General features: G+C 48.0%; 1 protein-coding gene across 2 annotated transcripts in view; it reads right to left on the bottom strand.

Annotated features, from left to right (window-relative positions):
* The window catches only part of Spock1 (SPARC (osteonectin), cwcv and kazal like domains proteoglycan 1), a 473,240-nt gene that overhangs the window by 354,737 nt on the left and 92,820 nt on the right, over nt 1–25,683 (bottom strand). The window lies entirely within an intron of this gene.

The raw sequence follows: 25,683 nt of genomic DNA, 5'->3' as shown, positions 1-25,683 counted from the left end.
AAAAAGAGCGTGGAAGAAAATAAGATTGGGGTTTGGAGAAATTACATCACTGGGTATTTCTAGACACTTCTAAGGCAGCCAGCCCCAGAGGACGGTGGCCCAAGATGAGAGAAATAGGTGATACAATCTCATGAAAAGCTTACGGCTTAATGGGAAGAGGATAAACAACCGTGCAGGAGACACATGCCCCTGGGATTCAAACACAGCAGCACACGGTAGGGTGCCAGCCATGTGTGCAAGATCACGGGGCGCATCCCCCACATGAGGCTCTGACTTCCTACAGCTCCCACTCCACAGGCCCTCAGTTCTTCGTGCTGACACACGGCACATCCAACTATCTCTCCCACCCTCAGAGCTACCTCCAAACACTATGAACAGCCACGCCAAGGTCACTCATCAGGGCCCTGCAGTCATTTATACTAACACATGACCCTTCCTGACACCATGTTCTGACTGAGGAAAGAACCCGACAAAATTCCCGCTCAGACATCCAACCTGAGTGGAGAGATGGCTCAGTGATCAGCACTGGCCGCTCTTGCAGAGGACCCTTGTTTGAGTCCCAGCACCCACATGGTGACTCACCACCATCTGTTAACACCAGTTCCAGACTGTGTGACGCCCTCTTCTGGCCTTGACAGGTACTGCATGCCCGTGGTGCATAGATGTGCATGCAGGCAAAACACCCATACACATCAACTATGAATAGATAAATCTAAAAGCAGAAAACGACCCACTCACACTTCACAGTCACAGAGTGGTAGTCTGCTGAGGGCATTTGTAATATTCCTGGAGGGGTGGTGAACCAAGGGGTGAAATTCAATTAGAAAATAGCACCAACAAGAAGCCCAAGGTCCTCAGAGGGAACAAAGGGCACATATGCTACCTCATCATGGGAGCATGAAGGGTTCAAGAGGCCTGAGGGAAGAGAGGAGCTAATATCACAGAGACGGGAGGATGAGCTAGGGGCAGGGACTGTGCAGAGTCTCTGGGTTACCCCAAGCAGAGCTGGCTAAACTGCAGAACAGCTTACAGGGACATACCCACCGGTCTGCACACGATAGTGAGATGCCTCTGCAAAGTCCCGGACTCTTGGGGGATCCTGCCATAATGCTGCCCTTCGCCACCAAGCACAGGACCAAGGGTTGCACAGTTGGTTCCCTGATTCGTCTTAACTGCATGTTATTACAAAGGCCTGATGCCTGATGCCCGCTGCCTGCCTGGCATTCTGCAAAGAGCAGCGGGGTCTGTGCAAAGTACAAGGCAGCTGAGCCAGCTGCTGGAGAATGACCTAAATGCCACTGTCTACAAAAGGGTGGCCCCCCGAGCTCTAACTCTTTCTCTGCCATCCAGCCTGGCTCCCGGATAGCAGACAAGGTCTGCATAGGTACACGGTGGGGATGGGGGCAGGGGGGCATGACAGTACAACCCCTCCCGCCCTGGCTATTCCAGATGAGAGGCAGGCCCATCCACGCCTGTGGGGGTGGGTGTGTGACTTTAGAGCAGCCGGCTGCAGCAGAGATTTCTCTGGGACACTCTGCTCACTCGCACAGACCCATTCACAAGGTATATGATAGGGGACAATAAATGTGGCCTCCCCCATCCTCCTGTCCTTACTCTCTACCCCAGATTGTCACCCTCAGCCTAAGATATCTGTCTGGAGTCTCCTTTAAACGACGGCAATACCATGTGAGATCCTCCTACGGAGAATACAAGCAAACAGAAACGCTCAGGCTAGGTTCACCTGGAGGTAAAAGGATCGGGGAAGGGAACAAAGGGATTGGTATTCCCGGACAGACTAGACACGCAACTTTCTAATTAGCCCGTTTCTCCAAGTTGCACTGATTTACACCACGGGGGCCGCCGTATCGAAAGTATTCTAGACCGTTACAGATGGCCGAAACAACGGGAATGCGTGCCTCTCACAGCTTGAGACTGCAAGCTTGCTACTGAGGTGCTGCACGGCTTGGACGGGCCTTCTTGATGACTTGAATATGGCTGCCTTGGTCCTGCTCTGTCCTCACACAGGCAGGAAAAAGAGAGGAGGCAGGTGAACCCTTTGATGTCTCTTTCTATAAGGACAATAATCCCATCGAGAGGGGCATACCCTCGTAGCCTCAGCTAACAGGAACGGCCTCTAAAAGCTCATCCAAATACCCTCACAGGGTGGGTTAGGAATTCCACCCACATAGGCCTTCAAGGGAGAGAGGATGAGTCACTGCCTGCCAGTCTCGTAGGACTAGGGTAGAGATCGCTTGTCACCGTGGGTACACTGCTGAGCCCCATTATCCTGTTGTCTTGCCAGTTTGCATATTCTTGTGGGTACCTCAGGTATGAATGAGTGGCAGGTAGAGTTTGCCTCCCAGAACACGCATAGTATCTGATTTTATCCCTCCCCCCCCCACTCCTCCCCACCCCTCCCCTCCCCTCCTCCCTCTCCCCATACCCTTCCCTTCCCCTTTCCTCCCCCTCCTCCTCCTCCCCTCCCTCCTCCTCCCCCTTCCTCCTCCCGCCCCTTCCTCTTCCCCCTCCTCCTCCCCCCTCCTTTCTCCCTTTCCCCCTTCCTTCTTCTTCCCCTCCCCCTCCCCCCTCCTGGAAAGCAGGAGCATGACTTGGGATTGATCCTTTTCCCCTCTAGGGCTATGAGAGGAAATGAAAGCACAAGTGAAGTGATTAAATGCTGAGCTGGTCATCACGCCAGGATCCGGCAGCCTCATGCCGGACCAAGTCCGGTGATTTCCCACCTCTTAATCACGTCCCTGCCAGACTTAAAATGCATCGAACATCAGTGAGAGCAAACGCTAACGAGTCTCTGACAGCCATCAGAGGTCAAGGGTAAGGAATACACCTTGTGTGTTTCGAAAGCGGTGGCAAAAAGGAAATAACTGGGACACTAAATAGAGACCTTTTATTCAGGAGCGTCAGCCTCCCTGGAAGCCACCCGCTCCAATCAGTGACACTCGCTCATTAGAGGACGTCCTGGGCAGTGTCTCGCAGCAACAGGATGCCCAGCTTCATGACACGTATCTTTCCTGGCATTCAGTTAACGTGGTAAAGTCACGAGCACATTTGCATCAGGCCTGAATGGAAGAGAATGTCCCTTACTGACACATGTCGTCCTTAGTTTTTTGCTGTCATGAGAAATGCCAGGGCTTTAGAAATCTTCCTCCTATAAGCTGCACCGGGTAAGTTCTTGCTTTCACGAAATAGCTTGATATCGCTGGGGCTGTGGAACACCTTTCTAGTGGCAAGAACTTAGGGCCAAGGGAGCCATTCTGTATGTCTTCCTGGCTGAGGCCAAGAGGAGCCTAGGAACAATCCTGGCCCAATACATAGCTAGTCCTGGAGCACGGCCTCCATGTTGTTTACTCGGGGCCCACAGCAAGCTCAGACATTTTCTTGACTCCTTGTGCATCAGACTCTCCCCTCTCTGGGGCGCCATACATTGTAAAATATCCACTTTGCATTGCATGAAGTTTCCTGAATAAAAGAAACTCGTTCCGAGTTCTAATGAAACCTGTTAGTAGTATGTTAACCACAGGGATAGACAGGCCTGGATGTAAGGCGAGTCTCCCTCGTGTCGGGCATGCGTCATGATCAAATGTTTATACGCCAGTAGAGACTGGGAAGCCAGTGCCTGCCACCCTGGAGGGCTACCACCATCATAAGGGAACTCGTAGAAAATGCTCAGCCAGTGTGACAAACTACATGGTTCTACAAAGAAATTGAATTTTCACTCTATGGTCAGAATCAAAACACCTGGCTAAATTAAAGAAGGTGTCAGAGCTTCTAACAGAGCACTTTGCTGCGAGCAGATGCCCCCCTGGGCCACAGGATCTAACGTAAACTATGCAGGAAACCTCCCGATTTAAACACAGACAGGATTACCCATGACCCCCCACACTCCCCCCCACAATCATATTCAGCCTCTCAGAGGAAAGACATCATTCCCCCTACAGATACAACCCAACCGTGACCACTCCGGCTTTCTTCCTCTTAGCTTAAATTGCTACCTTCAGGAAGATGGGCTAAAGCTACCCTCACCAAAGCCATATCAGACACCATTCACCCATCTGCTTCCTATAACACAAGTATTTCACCATGCCTGGTGCCCTAGAAAGGGCAGGGGGCTGAGTCCTCATAATACCCTACGGGGGGGCTCTTGCTAACCGCTATGGAGGCCAGCACTTACAACAGAAATCATAGCCAGTTTTATCATGACCAATGGCATATGCCATATTGTGTGATTAAATTCTCTACCTATCACACTAAAAAGTAAAGACAAATGGGAATTTCAATGTTTTATCTAACCCAATGTGATGCTTTATATATGCTTGGGTCAGGGAGTGACACTATTAGGAGGTGTGGCCTTGTTGGAGTAGGTGTGTCATCATGGGCGTGGGCTTTAAGACCCTCATCCTAGCTCCTTGGATGTCAGTATTCTGCTAGCAGCCTTCAGATGAAGATGTAGAACTCTCAGCTCCTCCTGCACCATGCCTGCCTAGATGCTGCCATGCTCCCGCCTTGAAGGTAATGGACTGAACCTCTGAACCTGTAAGCCAGCCCCAATGAAATGTTGTCCTTTATAAGACTTGCCTTGGTCACGGTGTCTGTTCACAGCAGTAAGACCCTAACTAAGACACCCATCATACTCAGTATATTTCAGCATGCCGTCAATATTTTTAAACATAATGATCTTTCATATTGAGACTTTCTTTTCTTTAAGATTATTTATTTATCATATACAAGTACACTGTAGCTGTCTTCAGACACACCAGAAGAGGGCATTGGGTCCCATTACAGATGGTTGTGAGCCACCATGTGGCTGCTGGGAATTGAACTCGGAACCTCTGTAAGAGCAGTCGGTACTCTTAACCACTGAGCCATTCAAAACTGGGAGTGTTTGGCTCTAGACGTATGCCAGCCAGGTTCATTTAAGAGTTCAGCAGCCTGCACATGGCTGGTTAATGCTGGATCAGATTCTGAGCTTTAAAGAAGGAAGCCTGGCTTGGTCCCACACAGACCCAGAAGGCTGTGTGCAGAGCCAAGGTCCACACGACTACCCTTTCTGCTCTGAGGTTTGCTGCATCTGTTAGCCCCAACCCCCTGCAGGCCACCTCTTTTGCAAGCAATGGGAGCTTCTCCCTCATTACAAGGACTGGATGCCTGCCCCATCCATCCTCCATGCTGAGAAGGCACAAAGAGATATCTGCTACCTAACTTTAAAAATAAGGTCCTGACAAGGCACCATCACTAAAACCTACTAAAAGGGCCCCTGAGGTAAGAACCAGGTAAGAAGAAGAAAATGGATAGTTTTTTAACAGCACGCAGCTGACATCTGAAAATGGTTTCGAAACTGTCACCACCCCCCAAAAAAAAAGTCTGATTCTGTCAGAAATTTCAGAGAGTGGATGTCTGTCTCATTGATTAGTTATGACTGGATACAGATTTCAATCTAAAATATGGAAAATAGAAAGCTAAGACCTGGGAGAACAAAGGTAACATATCTTTCACTGGAAACAGGTAAAGAGCTGTTATCTAGAGACAGAACAATACATTGGGAAGCAGTAGGCACCGAGGGCCTAGACGGAACAGCTCTGGACTGGCCGGCTCTCACCTGCTGTCTTGTATTGTCTCTTCCAAGGCAACAAAATGACCAGGGAGGAAACTCCTTGCACTGACAGATTATGGTGATTTCCTGGTGCCAACTTCACCACAAGTAAAGGAATACCACAGAATCAAGACAGCTCAGAAAACCATCACAAGACTAACAAAACCCGTGGAGTTCCCTACAGGAATAAACCAGCCAGAGCTTAACGAGAAAGAAGATAAAGTGCCCCCGGGTGTGGACAGTCTCTGGTCTCCATGCGGGACTAATCCAAGGCCCCGGGCACAAGGAAGGCTCTGATGACATAGCTGTCAGAGTCCCTAGGAGAGATACGTGTCCAATTCCAAAAGACCTGTGGAGAAATCCAGACCAAGCCCTGCCCTACCTGGCCACCTGAGGACAGGTGAGATCTGAGCTCAGGCCCAAGCCCACCTGGGTAGCAGGTGACCTGTCCTATAGACTCCCTGCAACATGCCGGTCTCGTTACCACAGGTATCGGGTAAGGCGACACTCCCAAGTCCTGTAAAATGGAACACTGACCTCAGTATTCACTAGACCTGGCTCTGCTTGTCAAACACAGGATGACCCTGGGTGGGTCATTTAAGCACTCAAAGCCCGAATTTTCTTCGTGTTACACATAGTTATTGTGCCCACGGTTCTCTGCTTGCTTAGAATAACAGAAAAAGAGCAACTTTGTTTGGCCTGCAAGGAGGACATAGCAGCCAGCACACAGGATGTGTCACACACAAATACGACAGCCCAGCCCTGTCCATGAAGCCATCGTGAACATTCAACGGCAAGGGCAGACTGCACTAAGTTGTCGCTGTCTGCTCTTGGTTTGAGTAGTAGGGACACATGCCTGACCCATCCAGCTACACAAGAGCCTGGGCCTACTTCCAAAAGTCTAATTTGGCTGGAAGCCAGGTAAAAGCCGAAACGGGTCATTGTTCTTCATATCCTAATGTCTTTCTAGATTCGGGACTCACGCCATATATAAGCATCCTACACGTGGATGGACCCTAGACAGTCCTGTTTTGGCAAACTCAACAGTCCACTTAGGCCCAGGAAAAGGGCTCTTAGGATGCTCTTAGAGGGGACGCTTGCTTTCTGGCCATGCCAAGTGGCCTACCCACCTTCAGAGCTCATGTACTAGCAAGGAGAACCTGGGGACCTCCCGACAGACTATAGCCTCTCACATTCTCACGGGGACAGGAGAGACGGCAGGGAAGCAATCCCAACTACCAGCATGAATTGGTGCCTTCCTGTGGGGAAGTACCAGGGAGTAGCAGGTCTGTAGAAATAAGAGTGCAGTCAGCTGGAACAGAGAGTGATGGCCGCAGCATCAGCAGAACATGAGAACCAGAGTCAGCACTTGCTCCCCTACCTCCACCCTGCCCCACCATCCATGTTCCTCCAACCCTCGCTGGAATGTAAACACTTACGTGCTCTGTTTCACAGACAAGGAAAAGGAGGTTAAAGAACTTGACCGGGAATGCACAATAAGGAGAAACTAGGCGGGTACCAGCTCCACAAGTCCAGGCCTGAACCCATGAGCCAAGGGATCTCACCAAGGTCTACCTCGTGGAGAAAGGAAGGCAAAGAACTGGGGGTTGGAGGGTTCCATGTGACCTGAAGAACCTTGTTAAGTTGTAACATCTCCTATTTGATCCGATTTCCACAACTGAATTTCACGTGAAATTTCCCATTAACCTCTCAAAAGTCATTGAGAAAATGATGGCCAACATCAAAGGGCAGCCCATATGCCAAGCTTTAAAACAAAAAAGTCACAATGAGGCAAAGTAGTTATCAACAGTGCAACAAAGCGACCATGCCAGCGAACCCACCTAAAAGGATACAAGAGAGCCAGGTAGTTCCTTTTTTAGGATCAGTGCCATCTGATTCTATCAATGGGAAGATTGGTCCTTGGCAAGAGGGAACTAATGGGGTGCAGGAGAGACCCTAGGGGGCTGGAAGATGTTGATCTGGCTACAAAGAATGATTTAGAGGCAAACATTTACTGGGTTGTATATAAAAGATATTATTCTTCAATAAAAATAAAAAGTATCATCTTCGAAACAAGTCCCTTTGTCTATGATTTGATCCAGGATCCTACTTTTAGGTAAGAAAGCCCAGATTCTTATTTAGTTTCTTAAGACATCTTACTTAAGGGTAGGCTTGCATGTGTCTCTGTACATGACCTATGTGGACTGTATGCCCACAGGTGTGTGTGGGTGCCCAGTGAGGCCAGAATAGGGCATCAGATCCCCAGAAGTTGGAGTAAACAGGTGCTTGGGGACCACCCAAGATGGCTGCTGGTACATGACCCTAGGTCTTGATGACTGAGCAGTAAGTGTGCTTAACCATTTAGCTATCTCTCCAAGCTCTTCAGGTTCTCCTAATAAAGAAAGCAGTGATCTATCTTGGGTATAAACAAAAATATAAATAAGAAGAATTTTTTTGTGATGGAAAAATAGTTAATTTCTTTGCCAAATAACTTGTGTACTTAATAAAGAAAGAGCAGTTGCTTTTAAAACACCCAACCAGAAACTCAGTAACCAAAGTAAAACGTGAGGAAACTCAGTAACCACAGTAAAACATGCAAGCAATTATATCACAGTTGCAAAACCCAGGTGTACAGGAGCCATGCAAGGCCTCCAGCTAGCCAGGCCAGCCTGCTGGGGAGATCCACAGTCTGGTTCAGAAAAGTATGTCTACAAAGAACAAAGCAAGGCCACCCCTGCCACTTCAGAGGGGCTTAGAGGAATATTCCCTTCCTCTGCACCTAGGAGCACCGGGCCTTTTAAGAAAGCACCACAAGAAACTCAAAAGAGCAATCTCAAAAGCGCAGAGAGTGAGGTAAAGCTACAGGCCATCTCAGTGACCAAGTGCATGAAGTGAAATGGGTGCAAACGACAGAAAATCAACAGCCTGCCAGCCTTTCACCACACGGTGTACCACCGTGTGCCCTTGCCTCTAATTACTTCCGGGCTTGGGAACAAGCAGCACTTAGGAAAAAAAAATGTCCAGGGACCCAACCAGTTACAGTTCCAGCAAGCAACCTGCAGGTCCCCCAACCCCCAAAAAGCATCATAAGTGACCCTGGGTCACTGTCACCCTACCTGGCAGCCAGCAACAGCTACCTCTCCCATCTCTGCTTCCTACTTAACAAAAGGGACTCTGGCTTTGCAAGCTTCACGGGCAGATTTCTTTGGCTTTGCTCACTTTCACTGAGAGGTTTAGAGGCAAGAGGTGCAGGAGTAATGAGTCGCTTGGCTTGATCACAATCACACTCCGGTTTGAATGGTGGTTGAGCAGTGACAAAGTCCTTAGCCAGTAGAGCTCCCAGGGGTTTGGAAGGAGGGCTTTTTGAAAGGAAATTGGACCCACCAGGTGAGAGGGTTTCACTCTTGAAAGAGTCTTTATTTAATGTAATCCTAGATCTGCCCCCTCTTTGAGGCCCCTCTCCTGCAGACCAGACTCTCTCCTACCTCCTGCAGCATCTCGGAACTCTGACCGGTCCACCTCTGTAGGGACACCAAGATGTGAGCAGCTGTAAATTGTGTGGCAGGGCTGTGAGTTTCTCTCTGTGAACCTGTAGCTGAGAGGGTCACATCGAAGCTTCCTGGTACCGTCTGTCGGTGCTTTCTTTTGTGGCAGACTCAGCCGTGCCCTCCTCCTACTGTCTAGGACCAGTTTTGAACTTCTCAAGGCCAGGTCCTCTTTGCATGACAGAAGGCTAAATCGACTCTTTATGGAGTTCAGAATGAGAGGTGAGGAGATGGCCGATGATGGGTAGGCCCTATTCCAAGCCCTTAGTCCAACAAGAGAAACTGACCACAGCACCAAAGGGAGATGGGAAAGGTCTAGACCATGAGCCATCTGGAAAGGCTGCATGCCGGTTTGTAGGAGAACAGGGAAGGGGTGAGTTGTGTCCCCCAGAGGGGATCCTAGCTCCTGTGGAGCTCCAAGCCTGTATCTGCCTGAATCTTTCAGGCCCCTCCCCACTGCATGGACCCTGAGGAACTCATCTATGCCAACACGTTATGTTTAAAGTTGGTTTAACTTTAGGGAAGACATTTTAATGTGTGATGCCTTACTTCCCGAGTGTCAAGGAACAATTTGTTCCCGCTACAATTTTTTTTTTCCCCGTTTAATTTTCTACAAGGAACGTGTATTACTTGCGGAATAATAAATTAAGTTTTTGGAACGAGACAAGACACAAGCAATTAAATTAGCTGACAGATTAGCCGTGGGAGGAGGGATACTTTTATGCTTCTGCATGACCACCAGCTGGAACAGAATTTAGGATTCTCCTACAGCGTGTTCAGACAAACTCCCCCTGACATTCTCCACCATGGACAGATTCCAACATCAACATGGTAGCCAAAAAATCAGGACAGAAAGTAGGTTTGGGTCCTAAAGAGAAATCTGTCAAGGTTGAAAGGAACTAAGTTAAGGCTGGGTGTGAATCAGACAACAGAGATGGCAGAATGGAACACCATCACCCCTACCCCTTGTGTCCTATAAGAGCACTGCTTCCCAAAGGCACAATCTGTGGTGGCCGCAGATGGATCCGAGGCTTTTGTGAGTTTGCAAAAGAAAGAGGAAAGGGGGAAAACAGGTCTAGTAGACTGTGGATTCCGATGGGACTGGATAAAACCATCCAGCTCCATAAAATCCACCGTGAACAGCTAGGGGTCAGAATCTAGCTCACAGGGCAAGCCCAGTGGCAATAATTTGCCTCACATGCGACCGGCACCAGCCATCTCTGAGGTGGAAACACTCAGGTGCACAAAAGCCCCTCGGGAACACTCAGTCAGAAGCCCCACCTGAGCCAGAAGGGAACCTACCACACTACAGACAGCCAATTTGGCAGCTTCTTCTTAGCCAGTCACCTCAGTGGGGTACAGGACCACAGGGCAGGATGTCTGCGCCAGGCAGCTCTTCTTCTTAGATATAATGGCCAGGCCAGGGCTCAGAGCCTGAGGTGAAAGCAGCCCTCAGACAGCAACTTGAGCCCTATGGGTAACAAGGCAGATTAAAGTTGGAGTGTGACTGAGCAGTTGTTGAGAAGGAAGAGGAAATACCAGAGACAGAGAAGCACCAGTGAACCAAGCTGCTACCCTCTGAGATGCCTAAGAACCCCCCACCCCAGAATGACCACGCCGCTCCTCGAGCAGGGCTTGACTAGTGGCAGAGTGTGGCCCTCGTACAGCTGGGGCTATTTTCTAAGCCTCTCTTTTCCTACTCTATAGCTATGTATATGTATTTCTGCCAGAGCTCAGGCAAGTTTCTGTGCCGAAGAACCTAAAAGAGACACGAACATCACCAACAACCCCAGAGGCATGGGTGCAGGGCTAGGAGGATGCTGTGTAGATGGGGGGTAGCCAGAGCATCCGTCATTTCATCCCTGCCTCAGGACCGATAATGTTAGGACCACATTTTGAAGTCACTAGAACAGAAGTGCTCCCTGACTCTCCATTAAGGCAGACAGACTCACTGTTTGAACAGTTTCATCATAACTAATCTATTTTAATCTCCTTCAAACACAAGAGAGATCAAACACATACACATTTATCTTTACTGCCAAAAACCCACATCCTGAGTAACATGCAGATAGGTATCCGAAGCATCTTATGGCTCTAACAAAAACTAAGGAAGCTTCATGTTGAAACCACCACTGATTGATTGAACGATAGGGTTTCTTCATGTTCCCCACCACCGTCCCCCACAACCACGACACACCGTTTTGTTCAGGAGTGTCTCTACCCATCAGAAGGATTCTGGTGTTACTTAAAAACCACCTGAGCCAAGCCAATGGTCTTAAACTTTACCGTTTCTTCAGCTTAATGACCATAAATGATGCACTAAATCAGCATCTCATTTGAATATGCAAGTCTCTCCGGGTGAGCCAAGTCATGCCTGGCCATGGCGGTACTTAGGTCACTAGCTAGGGCTGAGATGACAGCAGAAACTATGGGGTCACCATTAGGATTGTCTTCTTTTCCTAAAGTCCAAATAAACTGGTCTCCCGGGAAGTACAGAGATCAGAGGTGGCTCCATTCACAAGCTCCACCGGTGACAGTAGCCAGCACAGACTGAATCATCAGAATAAATTCCGCCGCTTTACCACTTAGCGGGAACGAATCAGACCGTCAGGCAAGTACAGACTCAGATCCACACCACATAAACTCACTGGACCAATAGCCAGGTGGAGCAAAAGCTACACAGTTATCCAGGCTCCAGGTAAGAACAATGTATCCGCAGGGACTGGCCCACAGCAGACGCTGGGGGTGGGGGGAAGGTTTGGGGGAGGAGGAGACACTCAAGGCTAAGAACGGTTTTCGCTCAGCAGCAAGTTCATTTACGAGCTGCTTCACTGTCACCCTCAAATGACAGCTGCCAGGCCCACTTTCTAACCAACATGAAGATATCAGGGCCCAGAGCGATCTGAGGGTATTTACCACGTTACTCTGTGCTTGTGTGAGCATCTAAACACGGAATTAGAGAAGGTCAGCCTGGAAGAAGGGTGGGCAGGTGGCACAGCCCAGAGAGAAAATGCTGGACCTACCTTAGGAAAGCACACAGGACCTGTGGGCAGGGCTCTTAAGTCTGCTTAGCTGAGCCAGTGCCATCTGCAATTGACTTCAAGTAACAAAGTTTCCTTCTGTTTGTGACTGAGCGGAGACAGGCACCTTCAGGGGGAGACTCCTGTTTCAATGCACCTTGGAAACACACTTCCTTTGTTCTTGACTGACACTGCCTCGTACAAGCTGAGCATGCCGGAGGCACCTCTGTCCTTCACTCTTCACAAAGCGTTCTGACACTTGGAGCTAAATCCACTCACCCCCACCCCCAATGTGTCTACAATTTTTTTTCTTTATCAATTGTCACCTTAAACTAAGCATGCTTAGGAATCACCCTTACATGGACATGTAGACCCCACCTTGACGGGGAACCTCCATGCTGCCCCTGTGTGGAAGAACAGGCAGCAAAGCCCCGTGCTCTTTTCTGTCCTACCTGGCTTTGGTTTGGCTCTGTGCTCACCAAGACTCAACTCACTGCATTCAGCTGTCCCAGGCATCGAATCAAGGCAGAAACAACACGTGCCTTAGAGATCAAAGGGGAAGCTGAGCGTTGGCTTAGCAGTCAAGAGAAATTGCTGCCTTGCAGAAGATCTGAGTTTGGCCTTCATAACACACCCTGAGGGGTTGGGGGGTGGGGAGGCTAAAACCACCACGGGTCCAGTTCCAGGGGAATCTGATGCCCTCTTCTGGGCTCTGTGTGGAACTGCATGCATGTGGTTCACATACATACAATAAAGTGAACACACACATACACATGGAATAAAACTTTGGTTATTTATTTTTAATCAAAAAGATCCTGGGTCCTATTTCCAACACTGCCTGCTTGCCCTGAGTCCTGAGGTCTCAGGTAAGCCTAAATCTTTTTCCCCATCCGTAAAACAGGGGCATGATTACTTATCTCAGAGAACTGCTGCAATGTTTAATTAAACACAGGTTTTTAAAAAAAAAAATCTTCCTTCACAGCCTGGTGTGTGACAGAACTTCTCAAGAGGCAACTTCCATCATCTCCACAGGCCGGCTCCATGGCCCACCAACCCCCTTACCTCTAGCCAACCTGACCAGCAGTTCTGACATTACTGGTAACTGACTAGATGGCTGTGTATCAACTATCCTTTAGTTCCTCAGAAAGGATGGATTCGGCTCTCTGAAAGCACACCTCCCCCACACATGCAGGTAAACTTGTTCACAGATCCGAGTGAAAGGCAGGCTTTGTAGTATAGTACTGTCAGGGACGCTCTCTGCCTTTCCCAGAGGGATTTAGGACTCTGCCCCTAGAGCCTAAATCCCACCAAGGTAGTTATTCTGTATCAATGTCCTCCAAATTGAAACATTCTCTACAGGAGAGGGATTTCTCAAGAGTCTGTAAAGTAAAGGAAACTTACAAGGCTTAAGAAGTTTCTGAAACCTAAAAAACTCCTAAGTTCCCCATGCCCATCTCTACTCCCACCTCTCCCTACCTCCCCAAACCTCTCTCAAGATTATAGAAGCAGTTAGAGGAGAGTCAACCTATAGAATTGCCTGATTGCAAGTTCTGCTGGACCTGGAGGGTTGCAGCTCTCCCACATTAAGGAACCCCAATGAACCTGCTGGTTCTCTAAGTCAGGCCTAGAAGGAATCATTTCTGTGGTCCATCATTGGTACCCAAGCTGGGTTGTTCATGTCTCCCCAAGAAGGCACACAATACTCTAAGAATGAAGATGGTGACAGCAGTTTAACCCAGTGGGAGTGGCCACTGACTGGTTAAGAATCTAAGCCACAACCAGCTAACCCCCTGCAGGCCCAGACCAGGTTCCCTCCACAGCATGGCGGCGTTAGCATGCCCATTTCCTTGAACAAATCTCTGAGTTTTTTGAACAAGCCAAATGGGCTCTGTGGTTAATGAACAAAGTCTGTCGGCCCAGCACGGACATGGGCCCAGCAAGCTGCCTGTGAGGGGTTCCCCCTACAAGAGAACCCCTTTGTGGCTAAGGACAATGTCCCTAGGGGAACGTAAACATTCACTGACAGCAGAGCCACCTCAGGATCATTAGGTGTGCTACATCGGTTTCTTGTGGCTGATGTACTAAATTACCAGCGGCTGGGACACTTCACTTTATTTTTTATTACCTTTCTGGAGGCTGGAAGTCTAAGTTCGCGGTATCCAGCAGTGAATTAATAGATAGCTCTCCTAGCTTCCGACAGCATCTGGAATCCCTTCAGGTTACAGCAACATAACTCCAGTCTTGGCCTCTGCCTCCATAAACCACCCATTCTGTGTCCCTGTGTGTCATTAAACACATCCTTTTCTCAAAAGGACACTGGTCATCCGAAACCCAGAATGACCTCATTCCAAACGTCTTAATGATATCTGAAAGACCCTCTTTCTATATAAGATTGCATTTATGGTTACAGGGGGCTTGGGGTTCAAATGTAACTTCTATGGGATCGAGGGACACACTCCAGCCAGCAGTGCTGAATGCACACGGTTGGTCGAAAGCAAGCTTCCATGTGTTCCGAGATGCATGTGCGATGACTAATACTGTTCTATTAAATATGATTCTATTATTCAACTTCTTCTCTTCTTCCTCCGCTTCCCCTTCTCTTCCTCCTCTTCCTCCTCTTTTCCTCTACTCCTTCTTCCTTTCCCTCTACTTCCTCCACCTCTTTCTCCTCCAAGAGATCTTTAGAGGACCCCATTCCCAAAGGAATTCTTTGTACCTCAAGATTTCTCTATATTGTCGTCAGAGGGAGGACCATGCTTCCTTAAGCAACTTCTTAAGTCCTGCTCAGGCTGAAGAGACATGGAGTCTCTACAGCAAGACCATGGACTATCAGAATCTGGTCAGATATGGCTTGGAAACTGGCTCTCCCACTCTCTAATGACAAGACTCATGCATACAGATCAGTACCCAGCCCTCAACACCATCCATGAAGAACATAACGTTCCTTCTCTGAAATTATGAGCAGTTAATCAGGTAACCAACACACAGCACAGGACACATGCTCTGTGGAGAGACTTATGGCTCTGGGTGCTCTTCAGTTGCTTACAATCGTCTCACAACTAAATCTAGCAGCAGCGCCAACCATTGCTCCTCCTAACCCCATGGAGGCACTGGGTCACACTGAGTCACCTGCATTCCTCAACAGCTCAGCCGGATCTGACTTTGACATCTCTCTTCCTCCAAAACCCACAAATGAATGCTCTGTGTGAAAACTAACAAATCATTTCCATTCTTCATGAGTCCATACAATACATACTGTGTCAGGTGCCTGCCATACCATGTGCTGATTCCTGCCTGCCCACTACTGGAGAGCAGCAAACATTTCCATAGTGGGACGACTGGGAAATGCTTTAGGCTTTCTGAGCCATATGCTTTCTGCTGCAGTTCCTCAAGTCTGTCGCACTGTTAGAGCCACCACCCCAAACATGTAAACAAGTGAGCACAGCTGTGATCCAATACAATCCCATTTGGGAAAACTGGTGTAGTTAATAAGTAATTATAGAAAAGTTGCAGAATATGAGGATAATAACATATAAGACTTAATCATAGGCCGGGCATGGTTGTGCACACCTTAAATCTCATCACTTGGGAGGCAGAGGCAGGTGGATCTCTGTGAGTTCAAGACCAGCCTAGTCTACAAAGTAAGTTCCGGGACAGCTAGGACTGTTACACAGAGCAACCACGTCTAGAAAAGAAAAGAAAAGGAAAGGAAAGGAAAGGAAAACCTCATTCATAATCATAAGTCCCAGCAATGAGCATATAAAAATGGAATTATAAGCACAGTAGCCTTTATAGCAGCATCTAAAACTGATATACCAGATACAAAAAAATCAAAATATACACACAAGGTTTGTAAGAAGAAAACTATACAGCCTCCATGAAAGAGTTTAAAAATGAACTGACAAACTGAGAGACATTCTGTGTCCAGGGATAGGAGGTAACTGCCGTGAAGAGGTTTACTAGTCCTGGCTTGACCTAAAAGTCTCAGTTGTAATCCCAGCCAAAATCATGGTATAGTATCATGTACACTGAAATCTACAGTTCACACAAGGGTGAGTAGGCAAAAGAGAGGCCATGTTTAAACAATGTTTCAAGAAAAGAAACAAAGTAGAAGAAATACAAATACAAGACCAGTGGTTTAAATAAAAATGCCCCCACCTACCCACCCACGGTAGACCCATGGAGAATGGCACTGTTAGTAGGTGTGGCCTTATTGGAGGAGGTGTGTCACTGGGGGTGGGTTTTGAGGTCTCAGAAACTCAAGCCAGGCCCAGTGTCTCTCCATCTTCCTGCAGCCTCTGGATCCAGTTGTAGATTCTCAGCTCCTTCTCTAGTATATGTCTGTCTGCCTGTGCACCACCCTGCTTCCTGCCATGATGATAATGGACTGAACCTCTGAAACTGTAAGCCAGCTCCAATTAAATGTTTCCCTTTATGAGAGTTGCCACAGTCATGGTGTCTCTTCACAGCCATGGAAACCCTAACAAGACAAAGGTCAACTGAGAAACTATGGTCCTCAACAAACAGAACCGAAACCCAGAACATTGGCTTGAGTGGGGTCAAACACGTTGAAAAGGAAGCAGAGGAGGAAAGTCCAGCCGTTTCCAAAAATGGTACTGAAACAACTGAACGTCTGATAGAAGAGAGTTGAAAGTGGGGGGAGGTGTGGAAGGGGAGAGAAAGGAGGAGGACGAGCCAGGTGAAGACATTGTATCCTTGGCAAAATTAACTCAAACAGATCAGAGGACAAGCCAGAGAAGAGAGTATAACCTCCTAGGAAGTAACGTGAGGAACTGCATGGGCGTGGCTTTAATAACTGTTTAGATAAAGCACCAGAACTGCATCCCATGAAGGAAAGATCTGATAGACTGAACTTCATTTAAAAAAGAGAATTCTTCTCTGTAAAAGGCACTGCTAATAAAATGAAAGGATGAGCCACCGAGTGGGAAAAATATTTATGAAAGTCATGTATGACAAATGAACATTACTCAAAATACACGGAGAATTCTTAGAACTCAACAGTAAGAAATAACCCAGTTAAAATAAATAGACCGAGACTCGGAACAAATATCAGGGGGCTATTCATATAGACAACCCAATAAAAAGACGTCAGATGCCCCAAAGCGGCTTGTTTATGGGTTAAAACTCTAACGGGATCCTGTTGTGCAGATACAAGGATGACCATGGTCCCAAACTGTGATGTCACCAAATTCTAGGGAGCACAAACAGCAACTCTCCTCCATGGCTGGTGGAAGGGCCCGAGAAGCCACTTTAGCAGACAGCCCGGCAGTTCCTAACAAAGCCCTTGTCTACTCTTGTCCACCTTGCAGCGGCCTCCTTCCTTGGGATTTTCCAAAGGGGCTGAAAGCTCACAGCCACTGAAAACCTGCACAGGGTGCCGAGAGCTTCATCTTCTCGGAACTTGGAAGCCATCGATACATCTTTCAGGGCATATAAAGCGAGGAGGCAACATCCAGACCATGGAGTGTTATTTATTACTAACATGACATCAGCTGTGAACCCAATAAAAGACCCAAAGGAAACGGAAGGACATAGCAGTGAGTGGAGGGTGCCAGTCTAAGGGGCCGCACTGTGTGACTCTAGCCTGCATGTTCTGCAAGTCAAAACCAAGGAACAGTGAGATGCTCGGTATTGGTCAGACGTCAGGACGTGTAGTGGGATGAACCCACAGAACACAGAGAACCGTGAGGCAGATAAAGCTACTCACCATGGTGCTGTGAGGACACATACATCGCCATTTACCCCAACTCATGAAACGTGCATCCGAGAAATTGTAAACTATGGGCCTTGGGTGACAGGAAAGGTCTGAGTGTGGGATCCTTCACTTAGTAAGTGTAGCACTCTGGTGGGGGTGCTGCCGGGGAGGTATTGGGCATGCACACAGCATCTAGTATATACAAGTCTCTCAACTTCTCAAGTTTGCTATAGACGAACGTGCTTTTAAAAAATAGTCTAAGTTCAGTAGGGTGATAACATCTATAGGCTACCTACACAGAAGGCTGAGGTGGGAGAACTCTTGAGTCCAGCCTGGGCTACATGGTAAGACCTCCATGCACACAGATAGATGGGTGTATAGATAGATGATAGATAGGTGGATGGGTGGATGGATGGATGGATACATACATATATATACACATTCATGGATGGATACATACATACATGCATACATACATATATATATATATATGTATATATATATGGATAGATGATAGTGATGTATTGGTGGATGGATGGATACATACATACATGGATGGATAGATAGACAGATGATAGATGGATGATATATACATGGATGGATGGATGGATGGACAGATACACAGATACATAGATATATAAATGATAGATATGAATTGGTGAATGGGTAGGTGGGTGGTTGAGTGGATGGGTAGAGGGAGGGATACAGAAGGGGAGAGAGGGAGGGAGTGTGAGAGTAGGGTGACCTATCAGCAGTTTGTAGCCCCCAATTTTGAGGATGAGATACAAATGGAACTCATACTCTCCCAATGACGGTCACCACGCACACAGAGAGGAAGATAATGTAGAGAACAGAATCCGGGCCTGCCACTCACACATTAGGTGGCCAAACTATGATCTGTCATATCCCGCTCAGTCCACTCAGCACCGGCCAAAAGCGCATGGGAGGGAAAGGAGGTGTTGCCCCAAAGCACTTGTCAGCTGGCACCCAGGGATACTTACCATATTTACCCCCGTACAGGGGAGGTCTGCTAACACATGCAGTAGGCCCATATAAAGCAGTAAGAACATATGACAGGAAGGACAGAAACCCCAGGCTCTCAGGGCGCACGCAGCCTAGAGGGATGAGAATCCCATTTTGATTGACAGCATCCTATCCGATGTCAACAGAACACAGACAACATAACCACACGGTACATGAAAAACTACACGACAGCAGCGGTCTTTCTGATAGAGAGCCAAACTCTCCCCGTACTTTCTGCTGCTCTCTCTGAGGGTAAGGGGACGGGCGAGCTGCTGTTGACTTCACACGGTATCTACTGCACAGGAACACCAAGGTCACGAGACTCTTCAATAAAAAACACTTTTTCCTGATGTACAGCCAAATGCCCAGGGTGTGTGAATCTATCAGCGCCTGTGTCAGCTCCTGCCTGTGAAGTGTATGTTGGCATCCACAGCCCTGGCAAGCTCTGCGCGCTGGAATAGATGGCTACTCTCCTGCTGCAGCTCTACATAGATGGGACTCTTGTTTCCATCTGGGCACGGCACTCACGCACATCACGCTGAACTTGAAGCTTTCAACGCCTTGCTGAGACTACGGATTCTGTTCTTCAAAACCCCGTCTCTGCTCTCAACCTCTTCAAAACAGTCGGGATTAATTTTAGAGAAACATTTAAAAGGTAAAGAAGATCCGTTCAGAAGACTTGCCGACGTTCACGGCTCTGACTGATGAGGAAAGACTGGGGAAGAGAATCCAGCGCTGACTATTCACCTGCCTTCTTTTGTAGCACTTTACAGTAATTGGCATAATTTGGATGGGCAAGAAAAATAGAACAGCTGCCGGAAAGCTTCTAGAGCGTATTCCAAAGCCCAGCCAGACAGGATGTGACAAGGAGGAGCAGGAAATAATGCTCACACATCCTGAGAGATGTGCGCTGCTGACGGATGAGTAGCAATCCAAACACACATGGTCCCAGAGAGCACTGAGCTCCAACTCTCCTCATAAGGTCTACAGTCGCAAATGACCGCAAGAAGAGCTCAAGTTTTCTAGAACTTCAACAATACTTTGCCTGGTTCCTGTATGTGTTTCACAGCCTTCTACACCCTGTCCTTTGATGGGCGCCCTCTGCCTTTGTGAGCCCCAAACACACCCCCTGACTAAAACTGCCCGGCTTCATCTGACACTACAGTGAACGACATATTCTCTCCCCAAGGTTTGAGGTACCATTGCTAAGAGAACTCCAAAGTGTGAATTAGATGGTCCCGAGAGGTGACCACCAGTCCAAAAGCTAGCAGTGATGTTTTGTAAAAGCCACTGTTTTCTGACTATGCCATGCAGCAGATCTTATACAGAACCCTCACGGGTTCATCCACGCTCGGCAAAGCAGCACGCCCACTTCACGGACTCAGAGTCACAGAGTTGTAAAAGGTGGAAGACAGTGCCCCAAAGCCAGGTCTCTGAGATGTCAAAACTTCTAAGGAAAAGTATTCACATCAAGTCCCCCGTGGGTGAAATGTAGAAGAAATGCGGACTGACCACATGTCTGGTGGCCCCACAGTTTAGTTCGGGAAATTTAGTTGCCAAGGGAATGTGACTTTTTGTGAACATTTGCATTGGGGACATGGAGGTTTCCGTGGATCCCAACGCTAACAAATTATGGGATGTGAGACTATCAGGAAGCCCCCTCAACATCGAGAACCGCTACAGCCCTTTTCTACACGGACCCAGTGTCCTACTGCATGGTCCTCCCAGCTTGTGTGTGGAGGAGGAAGGGCTTCCACACCATCTAGCCATGGGCAAATCTTACACTGTCCTTGGTCTCATAAAAGATTTCCACATCTTTGTTCTGTGTCCCCCCTAGTGAAAGGGACCCTTTCTCTTCTCTCTGCGTGCCATTTGGCAACCCAGAGGTACTCAGAGATATTTCTATTTAATAAAGGGGGCGTAATACAAGACACATCAGCAGATAGAAGTCCCCTGTGGTTGAAAACAAGGTCAAGAAGAAGTCAGCATGAGGAAGGGATGCTTGCCTGGAAAGCATATGTACCTATAAGGAGATAAAAGACATTTGTTCCTGTGCCCGCTGACCCTTGGGACCAGAACAGCCTCCCAGCCTATCTCCTATATATTTTAATGAAAAACTGCAAATTAGATTAGCTTAATTTGACCACATCTGCCTTTTTTTTTATAAACAAAGGAAATTACCATTTTAATAGGAAGACCTGCTATTCGTCTCAGAGAAAGAGGTCCTCGTGAGGTCTGCCTTGCCCGCTCTACTTCCATTTTTAAAAAGGAAAAGGGGGACAGTGGGGCAGAGGACAGGTGGTTGGGCTTGAGAACACACAGTGGCTGTCCTGGCAAACATGACAAAGGAGCAGGGCGAGCTTCCAGGAGCACACAAGCGTGCATGTGGGCAATTTATACCGTGGCAGGGCTCCCCTCAGCATCTGAGACCGCTCAAACCCTGTACCAAGCACCTACTGTGTACTGGGCATGGTGTCAGGGTAGGATTCAGAAGAGCCAATGGCACTTTCCAGATAAGCACAGGAGAGAAGCCCGATTTTTAATGCTCTGAATGCTAGCCAGGTAAAAGGGAGGACCTGGCAGGTTCAGAATACAGGACAGATTTCTACCAGCCAAATGGACAGAGCTGAGGATATCCAGGAAGATGAAGCCAGACAAGGCTGAAGAACCAGAAGGCACTGACCACAATGGCGGCTGCCTTAAAGGAGAACAGTCTATCTTGTGGAGGCTGCGGCTCTGACCTTCCTCCTGTCCTGACCTCACAGTTACCTGCGGCCTTCCGCACGGGTTCCCTGAGCAACCCCTGCCGCTGCCCACACACAGGTCCTCCTCCATGGCTGGTTCTGTATCCACCGGGTCCTGCCTCACAGAACCTGTGCGTCTAACCAGCCCTTCCCGGAACTCAGACATACCCAACCGTCTCCCCCTCACACTCACCAATGCATGGAGGGTGCACAGAGGCCTTGGCTGCCCAGCTCGGCTCCCTGAACACGGGCTCTGGGCCAGCCCCTACCTCCTGTCATCTTCCAGTTGCTTTTGCAGTGTGTCTGCCCCCTCACAGCACCATGGAAGCAGCCGTGTGAAGTCTCTGGTGACTCTGGTCAGACAAACTCTCTCGGTCTCTTCAGCTCTCTTTTAATGGCTTCTCCTGCCCCTCACCCCAAATCATTCTCCCATCTTCATCTTCTTTAGTGCGATGAATTCCATATCAGTTTTTCTTTTCAGTTAGTTCACAGACATTCAAAAGTCCAACACGCACCCCACTCCCCCTCCACCTTGACTACTTTATCTGCCCCACAACATCATGTTCCTAATCTCCCACATCTGTAACAGTACCGTTCCTGTGATGGGTGGGCTCGGCTATGTCTGAAACCCTCCCTTTCTCTCCCGTCTCCTCCCGTAAGTTGTAATGGGATCTTAGAAAACTCCCTCAGTGGTGCCTTCTGCTACTGGGATGACTCCTGGAATCACAGGGAAACATCTAAGGAAACAGACTATGTGGACTGACAACTCTGCCCTGCACATAGGACTAGCTGTGTGTCCCTTGACAAGCCATGCCTCAGTTTCCTGCTCTGTTAAAAAAAAAAAAAAAAGGAAAAATGAGATTCTTCTTAGCATCAGTCAACATAAAGCATTGGGTGGAACGTCTAGCACCCAATTTTAACCCAAATGGTGAAAGTCACACTAATAAATCTGACAGCCTTGGTCATCTTTCCGCTCCACAGCCAGTGTCACAGGTGATTATTCTAGTAGTGGCTTGCTTCCCTTTCTGCCCCTCTTTTATCTAAGGGCACCCCAAATACTTTTAGGTTTGCATGTGCAGACCCTGCACCATCACTTGTATCTGTCAAGATCAAGCCTGACCCCTCTCTCTCTCTCTCTCTCTGAACACAATGGCCTCCACTCTCCAGTCTGTTCCTGGCAGCTGGGCAGTCCCAGGACAATCTCCAGAAGCTCATGCATTTGCTGATGCACACCCATGTCAAGTCTGCAAACACAGACTACACATGGTGCTGCAGGAGATCACCTGCATCTTTCTCCCTTCCCTGTAGGTCCGCCTACTTAGATACGGCCATGTGACTTGCTTGCAGACACGATGACAGATTATGACACAATGGAACATGCTTCCAGCTGCCTGTGTGACCTTCTGTCACACTTACAGATTGTAATAATGTCCATCTAATGCCTGTTTCCCAGCCTTGATGATACTGTATTTTAATCAGAGGTGCTTCTGTCACGGACTCCCACGCCTAAGTCAAGGACAGGAACACTAGACATTCTAGACAAATACTACGTATATACACAAGAGACATTTCTCCAGGAGTGCATGCATCCAGAAATCTAGAAGTGGCATGCGAATGATCCAAAATGGCTATCTCTGGATGCTTAAACTATAGATGGCATGCAACATGTTTCAGATCTGTCTTAAATAACCAGAAATTTCTGTCTTTCTACAACCTAACATGGATCACCTGTATAGTAGTAATATAATGACTTGACGATATTTGTCAAGGTGGAGACCCTGGTTTGGGCAGAGGTCCCATCAGACAAACCCTGAAAAAGACTTTTCTTCCCGCACACAACACGAGTGGTCCTTCCTGCTTATTTGCTTTTCGTTGGCAAGGACCTCACCTCCACTCACCAAACCACCTCGCTCTTAGAACAAAGGTTTTTTCCTTTGTCCTCTGTAGATACTACACAAGGGTAATCTTTATTTTCTTCATTAATAGATTAGCAAACCCAGTTCTTACCATCTGCTAAAGGAAGAGAATTCTAGAATCAGTAACTGTATCGTTCATTCATTACATTTACAGTAATTAAGGTTCAGTAAGTTGTCTAAGACCCCTAAAGGACAGAACTGTACCAATGCAAAGTTGAACAGAACTAGAACTGTAGCAAGGCAAAGTTGGACAGAACTAGAACTGTAGCAAGGCAAAGTTGAACAGAATTAGAACTGTAGCAACCCAAAGTCAGACAGAACTAGAACTGTAGCAACCCAAAGTCAGACAGAACTAGAACTGTAGCAACCCAAAGTCAGACAGAACTAGAACTGTAGCAACCCAAAGTCAGACAGAACTAGAACTGTAGCAATGCAAAGTCAGACAGAACTAGAACTGTAGCAATGCAAAGTTGAACAGAATTAGAACTGTAGCAAGGCAAAGTTGAACAGAATTAGAACTGTAGCAAGGCAAAGTTAGAATCAAGCTTCAAACCACACTTCCCTCTCCCAGGCTGAGACTGCATCTGAGCCCTTCTCTAACCCTTACAGGGATGATCAGCCTCCCAGGAAGACCCTCGAGGGCTGGAAGTATGTCTCCTTCACGTTTGCATTTCCAGTCAGAGGTGACTTACCTGCAGTGGTATCGATCGATAGGTCCACTCAACCTAACCAGCAAATGGGCACCCCAGGTCTGAGGCCAGCTGGCCTCATCCCTTCTGCTACAGAGGGCTGTTATAAATCAGTGTGATACTGAAATGCTCTCACAAGGTCAGGCTGTAAGGGACAATAGGAGTCCTGAGGCCTCTGGGTGGGTTCTGGGGGCTCCACCAAGCCTTTCACTACACAGAAAATGCTCTTTGGATGTGTGCACGTTTTCTAGGGAGAGAGACGAGCTTTCATCAGCCACTCGGGTAGAGCGGCCCAGCAATGCAGAAGCCCAGGAATGCTGAAACTGAGCGCAGTGAAATGACCCCAGTGTAATGGAGAATGATAGCAAACGGGTGGAGTTTAGGCTCAACTCAGGCCTCCTCGTTCCTGTACCGGAGTCTTCTCTTCCTTTGTCTGCCTCTATCCATCATGTTTATGTCTGTGGTGCGGTGCTAGAACACTGCATCTCTGTAGCTCAGAAGGGCGGGCAGACAGTTTTACTGCTCTGTCCGATTTGTCTCCCGCAGACCACAGTGTTCTGCGATGGTGAAATATTTCTGACGTGACCCGGATCCATTCCTTTAACTCATCAGCTATCCATACAGATGTCAAGGATGCCGGAGTAATTTTCCTTAAAATGATGTATCAGCCACACGCACACCAGTCATCCCGTCCGATCTGCAGAATTAAAAGCACATATCTCTTCCAGAGAGTGTGAAACTGTAAGCCTGACAACCGGGATGTGTTTTTCCTGGTCTGGGGTGAGGAGGTCTCCATCATCAAATGGAACAGATACATAGGAAAATGTCCCCAGACTCACGAATCTTCTTCCTCACGTCTTATCAATGCCATCCCTGGCACTTAGACCTGGGACGCGTTCCCAAACAGCTATGTTTAATAACCAAAGCAATCATTCATCTACCTGCCGAGCACAGTAGCTGTTATATGTGCACAGGTCACAGGGTGACAGGGGAGGGGATGCAGCTGGTGAACCCGCAATGCAGTTAGGAAGAAATATGTAAGTTGCCCCCTGTAGGGCCTGGATACTGCATTCCTGTCAGTAAGAAAATAAATCCACAGTGAGTCCTGCTATCACAGCGGGGTCTATCTTGAGTGCCTTCATGTCCCTGTGTAGATGCTATCTTGGGTAGGTGTCTGCCTTGAGTGTGCTATGTCCCTTCAGAAAGCTACACAGAATAGGCAACCAAGGTCAACTTGACACAGGCTAGAGTTAGCACAGAAAAAGGAGCCTCCCTTGAGGAAATGCCTCCATGAGACCCAGCCACAAAGCATTTTCTCAATTAGTGAGCAAGGGTGGGAGGACCCATTGTGGGTGAGACAATCCCTGGGCTGGTAGTCCTGGATTCTATAAGAAAGCAAGATAAGAAAGCCAGTAGGTAACA

Source organism: Rattus rattus, chromosome 14, assembly GCF_011064425.1.
Source record: "Rattus rattus isolate New Zealand chromosome 14, Rrattus_CSIRO_v1, whole genome shotgun sequence".
Lineage (NCBI taxonomy): Eukaryota > Metazoa > Chordata > Mammalia > Rodentia > Muridae > Rattus > Rattus rattus.
This window is presented reverse-complemented; position numbering and strand designations above follow the sequence as displayed.